Source organism: Macrobrachium nipponense, chromosome 10 (genome assembly GCF_015104395.2).
Source record: "Macrobrachium nipponense isolate FS-2020 chromosome 10, ASM1510439v2, whole genome shotgun sequence".
In the NCBI taxonomy this organism is placed as follows: domain Eukaryota; kingdom Metazoa; phylum Arthropoda; class Malacostraca; order Decapoda; family Palaemonidae; genus Macrobrachium; species Macrobrachium nipponense.
The window spans coordinates 101,166,695-101,173,778 of record NC_087204.1 but is presented as its reverse complement, the minus strand read 5'-3'; the positions used below and the strand labels follow the sequence as shown (position 1 = coordinate 101,173,778).

At 33.4% G+C, this 7,084-nt stretch overlaps 1 long non-coding RNA gene across 1 annotated transcript in view; it reads left to right on the top strand.

Moving 5' to 3' along the window:
• The window catches only part of LOC135223819 (uncharacterized), a 976-nt gene extending 876 nt beyond the window's left edge, over window positions 1-100 (top strand). Inside the window, exon 2 of the long non-coding RNA XR_010316595.1 lies at window positions 6-100. This is a non-coding gene — a long non-coding RNA (uncharacterized LOC135223819). The remainder of the gene's footprint in view (window positions 1-5) is intronic.
• Window positions 101-7,084: the final 6,984 nt, after the last annotated feature.

Genomic DNA, 7,084 nt, shown 5'->3' with positions numbered 1-7,084 from the left:
GGAAGGCTCGTTTCTTTACAAGTGATATTTGTAAATAAAGAACAAATGTACTTTATACATCAAAGAGTGTTTAGCCATTTAAAAGTGAAGCTTGAACTAATTGTGTGGTTTCATTTTCCCTTTGCAAATTAGAGCTGTTTACTTTATGTACTCGTAAGTAGGTTGTAAGAGGCCTAGAACTGGGCATTATTTTAGCATTTTTAATAAACTGTGGTTGCAGTTTACTTTATACTTAGGTTGCAAGAGTCCTGGGATAGGACATTGTTTTGCCAGTATAATGGACTTTGGTTGCAATACGCAATATATACTTTATAAGTAGGTCATGAGAGTTCTAAAACAGGGCATTTTTTGGCAATAATGAACTGTGGTTGCAGTATTTAATATTTACTTTAACAGTAGATTATAAGTCCTAGAACAGACCACTATTGGCAATGTAATAAAGTTTGGTTGCAATACACAACATTTATAAGTGAGTAGTAGGGGTCCTAAAACAGGGCATTTTTTGGCAATAAATAACTGTGGTTGCAATATATAATATTTACTTTATAAGTATGTTATAAGAGTCCTAGAAGAGACCACTATTGGCAGTGTAATGAACTTTGGTTGCAATATGCAATATTTACTTTATAAATGGAAGAGTCTAGAACTGAGCATTTTTTTTTGGCAATATAATGAACTGGGGTTGCAATACAATATTTACTTTATAATTAGGTTTTAAGATTCCCAGAACACGGCATTTTTGCCAGCATAATAAACTGTGGATTCAATATCCAATATTTACTATATAAGTAGGTTATAAGAACACTAGAACAGATTACTATTGGCAATATAATGAAGTTTGGTTACGATGCAGAATTTTGTAAGCAATGCAGACTTTGTCAAAACGCCATGACTATACTAGTCTTGAGCTTTCTTTGGGTTGGAAGCTTTTCTTCAGCTGGGTAAATGTATATAACAATTTTTTCATATAGATCATAGGTAATGTTTCAAAACTGTGATGTGCCTGTATTGCAATGTGGCTGCAATACAGCAATGTCCTTATCAATATCCTTCTTATATCGAAAAAGCAATGGTTGACCTAGGATATTTTTCGAGTGGAATTTGGTTCATCTATGAATTACAGTTACGACAAAGTATTTTGAGTCGCCAATCATATGACTAATTGCAAAACAGATCTTCACTCCCAGTCCAAAAACCTTAATAATAAACCAGTTAAACTTTAAATCACTTCCAAGAGTAGAATAGTAAATGGATTAGTTTTGAGGTCCACAACCCTATCTCCACAAGAGAAATGGAATGCAATGAAATTAAATGATGAACACGTCATAACCAAAGCACAGCATCTTTGGCAAAATCTTTTAAATTGTATAGTTTCAAATGCTGAGCAGTTACAGATGTTGATGAAGGATACCATAATGGAAAAATTATAAGCCACCAAGGAACTAACTTCTGACGAAGAAACGTGAAACCCAAGAATGAACTATGAGAGAGACCCCACACACGTTAAAAGTTAAGCTTATCTTAGTTTAACCAGACCACTGAGCTGATTAACAGCTCTCCTGCGGCTGGCCCGAAGGATTAGATATTTTTACGTGGCTAGGAACCAATTGGTTGCTTAGCAACGGGACCTACAGCTTATTGTGATATCCGAACCACATCGAGAAATTAATTTCTATCGCCAGAAATCAATTCCTCTGATTCATTGTTCCCATGCAGGTATATAGATGATCCGCAAAATCTGTTAAATACTGAAAAGTGCCTCTTGCTTCAGTCTTTCACCGATCAACTATATAACCCAGCGTCAGAAACCAAACAATGGACAATTTTAAATAAAAGACCCAGAAAAATTTAATCATCTGTTCCATTCACTGTTTATATTACTAGTGGACTTCAATGCAAATCACCCAAGCCCTGTGTGGTAGCCACAATGATGGTCAGCGGAGGATTGGGGCCGGGGAGAATATCCTCGAAGGATTTTTAGATAAAACTTGCTTATATGGTAAGACATCTCTCATCTGCTGTAGATCCAAGTATAAGCACATCATCATGGAGAAAAGCCTGTCTTTGGTAAGTGAATAAATTTCTAATAGTGACCTTTGGCCGAAACAACTCAAATTAGTGCATAACGATCTATCTGCCTCCTTGTTTACCTAAGTGGAACATAGGTCAGTTATGTTGGAAAAAAGGAACCGTGTCTAGTACCAGCAGCCCTTTAGGGATTAAATTAAACACATAAAAGACGACATTGAATTTGACCTCATTCGTACTGCACTATACATATATACCCTTCTCTACGTTGCTCAGTCATAAAGTTTTAATAAATCAATGAACGATATCTCAGTGGGGAGTTCTGTAGAATATTGTTAGATTTGCGTACTATCTGCTTTTTTTACTTAAATATTCATCAACTCTCATCATTTATGTCAAATATCAATAGACAGTGATCCCTATATCAGAAATCTCTTCTGAAAATTGGGTGCCTCCTCCACCAACCAATAGAAGAATCGCTTACAACGACGTCTTACCAAAACCGAAGGTTTTCAGCCAATGAAAGAGGGCGACAAAAACATTGGGTAAGGGGTGGAGACCTCTGATTGGCCAAGCAATTCCTGGAATCCTGTGCTGACTTGGAGCAGTGTTGCCGAAGTGCGGAATTTTCGTCTGCTATGCGGAATAAAAAGTCTACGGGGCAGCTATCCAAGTGTGTATGCCGATGTGGATTCCACATATGCATTTTCAGCAGCAATTTCTTCATGGCGCATTCATGTAAATTTATCATATACAAATTGAAATATTTTTTCCCTTTTAAACAATTTCTCATTCAAATACAATATTATAAAAGATACGACTCTTATAATAATATGACGGTGATATGATTAATGTACATCAATCTGTTAATATATTATAAAATTATTTACCGTATGATTTAATGAGTTATATACTGATACATAAATACTGTTATGCTTATTACAAACTTATCTGTAAATATATCTGGGACAAATAAGAAAGGAAAAAATAATACTTCTCATATATATATATTATATTAATATATATATATATATTATATATATTACGTATATAGGTATATGTACATGTATGTATGTATATATATACAGTGCATGTATATAAATATGAAATATAATTTATATGTATATATACATATATGTATATATATATACATATATATAAATATATATATATATATATATATATATATATATATATAATATATATATATATATATATACATATATCTGGGAAGATAGAATACTTAGTCTGCATAATTATGGTTGCCACTTGATCTTTACGAGTTTTGCAGAGATGCAAGCATATATGATATAAGAAGTTTCATTGTCTATGAAACGTGAGCTCCAAAGATATATTTTTGAAACTCTGGACATTTTACCTTTGTACTACAGAGCAAATTAATTAAAAGCGAGAATTCTGGGCACTGAAAATCCTTCGGTGAAAACACTGAGTAATCGCACTTGTTTAGCGTAGTACTACCTACTAGCGATAAAAACAAACTGTATGCCCATAGGAGATTGTGGGAGGTAATTAGTAATGTACCTTAAGTATAACGAAATTGATATAAATTGTTCAAATCCCTATGTGCGAAGTTCATGATCATCATATCCTACGAATAGGTGCAGTAAACAAGTGATCAATGACCTCCCCAAGCTCTATAATACTAATCAATTATAATAATAAGCCCAATTAAATAATAAACTATTATAATAATAATTATTAGTATATTATTATTATTAATATTATTATATTTATTATAATATTATGAACCTATTAGATTATTAATTAATGAATTAATAGTTATAGTATAATTAATAGTTATAATATGATATATATAATAATAATTATTATTAATATTATTATTATAACTTATTATTAATATTTATTATTAATACTATTATTATAATTATTATATTATTTATTATTATTATAGTATTAGATTATTATAGTCATTATTATAATATTATTATTGAAAAAGAAACCCACAAAATCACCATGTATAACGTGTTTACTTCTAAGTATTTACATTTAAGTTTACTCCACACTCTAGTACTTTCAGGCCCTATCTGTGGCCCATTTTCAAGAGATGTGTAGGTTGTCAGCCTGGGTCAAGGCCCAGCAGTCTTCTGGAACTACTTCTTGTTGAGCTCAATAAGAAGTAGTTCCAGAAGGCTGCTGGGCCTTGACCCAGGCTGACAACCTACACATCACTAGAAAATGGGCCACAGATAGGGCCTGAAAGTACTAGTGTGTGGAGTAAAATTAAATGTAAATACTTAGGAGTAAACACGTTATACACGGTGATTTTGTGGGTTTCTTTTTCAATCTTCAGAAGAAAACTGAAAGAAGTTTTTGTTTAATTATTATTATTGTTATTGTTGTTGTTGGTGTTATTATATTCAGAAGATAGACCCCTATGCATAAGGAACAATCCTACAGGGGCCATTGACTTGAAATTCATGTTTCCAAAGAATAAGGTATTCATGTGAAATAAGTTAACAGAAGAGTATGGGAAATACAAAAATTAAAGATCAGTTATTAGAAAGGAAAAATATATAAATTACTAAATTAGTAGAAAAATAAGATATAAATAAATTTAAGTATTTAGGTAAGTTAATTATGTCATCACTCAAATATCTTGGTTCGAGAGGAATTTAGTATTGCTGATAATGGAATCTAGTTCTATGATTTAATAAGTAAGTAATTATACTTGTCAAGGAAAGATAAGTGATGTTAACAATGATGTTTTAAGTTTATAAGTAAATTCACAAGTTTTTAAAAGTGAATCAGGTGTAATCAACAAGGATAATTTTAGCTTAAGAATTGATAAGCAAACTCAATCATGAGAAGTGTTTATATTGCATAAATGTTGCATTGATAATTACATTTTCTTCATGGACTAAATCGTCTTAAAAACAAGTCGGCATATTTCTTGACCAGAATAGAATATTTTCAAGGTTTTTGTGATAAAAGGAAAATTAATTTCAAGCAATTTATTCCAGTTAGCTATTATTGGATTTTCACGAAAGGATTGATTTTTCAACACTAGGTTAAATTTGGGTAAGATTGTGTTAGTTCTGTGTTAAAGAATTGTTAAGTTTGAGATTTATACAGAAAAAATGGTGAGATATTTATAGAAATAATTATAAAATAAATGGAAGATATTGAAAGTAAATGGATCTTTTTATATACTATACACTTACCGTAGGAATGACTCAGCTGGGAGCCATGTAAGTAGTTATGCAAAGAAAGCATAAGTCTTTTTCAGTAGTTTTAGGGCACTAGAGAAATTTCGAAGTTAAAAAAGTGATCTTGAATGGAAGTGTTTTGTTTCTGCTTAGGTTTACAGTAATTTCAGTTAGTGTTTCAAGTTACATCTCGAGGAAATATTCTAGATGCTTTTGGCTTTATAAAAGTAAATTACTATACAAAAAACTCGCATTAATTCATTGCTGAAATTAGGAGACGGAATGATTCTCGGTAGTGCTGTTTTCAATAGAAATGGGGCGAGTTATTTTATATTGGTATAGGTATAATTTAGGAACTGTTCTTGGTTCCCACCACACACTTCTCTCTACTCTCTCTCTCTCTCTCTCTCTCTCTCTCTAAACGGGGCGAGTTGTTTTTTTAAATTGATATTGGTATAATTTAGGAACTGTTCCTGTCCCTCCTACCCAAACCCTCCCCCACACACTCTCTCTCTCTCTCTCTCTCTCATACAAACTATATTGAATAGTCTCTCTCTCTCTCTCTCTCTCTCTCTCTCTCATGCAATCTCTCTCTCTCTCTCTCTCTCTCTCTCTCTCTCTCTCATCAAACTATATGAATAGTCTCTCTCTCTCTCATACAAACTATATTGAATAGTCTCTCTCTCTCTCTCTCTCTCTCTCTCTCTCTCATACAAACAATATTGAATACTCTCTCTCTCTCTCTCTCTCTCTCTCTCTCATACAAACTATATTGAATAGTGTCATTCTCTCTCTCAGCACAACAAACTGTGGCTCCGTAAAGTGTCCTCTTTTGCTAAAGCAACCCACTACGCTATAGACACTTCGAGGCTGCCTTCACATTTACACGCTTAGAAGCAGCCTTTCGTGCATTGCTGAAGTTTTTGCTTGTTTCCCTGAAACCTCATTTTAGACCCCACACATGGCTGAAGTTGTCCTTTACACTGTATATTGTTCGAAGCGTGACTGTATACACTAGGAACATTTTACTTAAGGAGTCTTAGTCATTCTACACACTTTGCTGAAACCCCTACACACAAACACTACACACCAACACTACACACCATTAGAATGCTTTTAATGATTCATAGCCACACACACATTATAGACACCACTCTTAGAGCTTTAAGTCATGACATTCTTATTCCTAACACTTCTATCTTGACATTCTGACTCCTAACACCTCTCTCTCGACATCTTAATCCTTACACTTCTCTCGACATTCTCACTCTCAACACCTCTCTTGACATTCTTATTCATAACACCTTTCTCTCGACATTCTTACTCCTAACTCCTCGCTCTCGACATTCTTACACCTAACACCTCGCTCTTGGCATTCATTCTTACCTATTCAGTAGTTGCGTGATGACTAATATTTGGGTCTTGGAAGATTGTCAGGGTGTGAATCTTGGGTTCATCGCCAGATTTATTTTGTGAATTCTAATGGTTTGTGTCGTAAATTTTGAACAGTTCAGTGGGTCATCTTTGAAGTTTTAAGTTTCACGTCATCTTAATTTGTGATAATTGAGGCTTTTTTTTTTGCAGTATTTAGTAATTGGGACAAAGTGAGAACTAGAGCAGTAATGTTAATTGATTACTTGGGTTTTCATTCCATTTAAAGGGGCGTAAGTTGAAGTACAGAAGTCCTCATAACACTTGGAAATATTGTAGATAGAAAAAGCTGGAAAAGCAATAAAATAAAAACTCTCCTTTTGGGTCAGCATTACAGTGCCCCAGGGGAAAGGGAGTGTCCCAGCAGGAGGTGAAGAACCAAGTCTGGCATCAACTTCGAAGCCGGTTTGAGAGTTGTTTACTAATTGGAAACATCT